This window comes from Copadichromis virginalis, linkage group LG3, assembly GCF_057382275.1.
Source record: "Copadichromis virginalis isolate Kocher_CV1m ecotype Utaka linkage group LG3, C_Virginalis_male_GT1.1, whole genome shotgun sequence".
Taxonomy (NCBI): domain Eukaryota; kingdom Metazoa; phylum Chordata; class Actinopteri; order Cichliformes; family Cichlidae; genus Copadichromis; species Copadichromis virginalis.
In genome coordinates this window covers 52,019,964-52,021,021 of record NC_140620.1, presented here as the reverse complement: position 1 = coordinate 52,021,021, position 1,058 = coordinate 52,019,964, and the positions used below count along the sequence as shown (strand labels likewise).

General features: G+C 40.2%; 1 protein-coding gene across 1 annotated transcript in view; it reads left to right on the top strand.

Annotated features, from left to right (window-relative positions):
* LOC146715196 (uncharacterized) overlaps nt 1-23 on the top strand; it is a 4,023-nt gene extending 4,000 nt beyond the window's left edge. The window contains exon 3 of the mRNA XM_085451633.1: nt 1-23. This exon is cut by the window's left edge and continues 1,956 nt beyond it. The gene's annotated coding sequence lies outside the window, so the exon portion shown is untranslated.
* Nucleotides 24-1,058: the final 1,035 nt, after the last annotated feature.

The window sequence follows — 1,058 nt, the reverse complement described above, 5'->3', positions numbered from 1 at the left end:
TAAACTTATGGAGTTATACTGAATGAACAGTTTGGAAAAATGAAGAGTCATTTTCGCTTGGTAAGCTGAGTGTTATAATGCAAACAGTAAAACGTAGTTGGACATTGGCAGAGATCACTTACGCTGTCATTGTTTAGAAGCAGAGCAACACAGATGGATCCAGTTCTCAACCCTGTCGTCACTGTGGTGGTGGGAAAACGTTTCTCTGTGACCTTTGTGGAAAAACCTCCAATCATCAACGGGACCTTAAACCGCATCAACGTAGACACACTGGAGACAAAATGAACTACTGCAAAGAATGTGGGAGAGGCTTCCACACACCAAGTACATTAAAAATACATGAACTCTTCCACAGTGGGGTCAAACAGCACATCTGTGACTAGTGTGGGTCATCCTTCACCACTGCACGTGAGCTTAACGAACAAGAATGAGCAAATCCACACAGGAGAGACACCATACAAGTGCAGACACTGTGACAAAAACTTCTCACAATCAGGTCATCGTAACAAACATGATTGTACACACATGGAAGCGAACTTCAGCTCTGACCAGTGTGACAAGAGCTTCAGGAATCTCAGTTCATACTCCAAACACAAACGATTCCACGCTGTAAATAAACTGTTTCACTGTTACCAATGTGCAAAAACATTCACTTCATTATCTGCTCTGTGCAAACATCAGCCTGATCATGCAGGGGTCCGTTCTTCGTACCTCGCCAAGTAAGTTAGCTGGATTTGATTGTTGACGATTTCGCGTGATCCGGGACTTGCTGTCATAGCAACAGATCCGTAAGCGTAAACCTGCTTGGGAGCAGGCTTACTTTATGTAAACAGGATTAGATCGCGGCCACTCAGGTATGTCCGCTTCATTTATACAAAAGCAACAGCAATATTTTTCCACTATTTTTCCATAAATAAATATTATCAATGTAACTAAAGATAATGCAGTATTTGATTCTTTTATTGATTTCATACAGATACATACAGGTCATTTCCTAAAAAAATGGAAATGTACTATTAATCATTCTATTTCATGTATTTGATTATTTCAGATGTAAT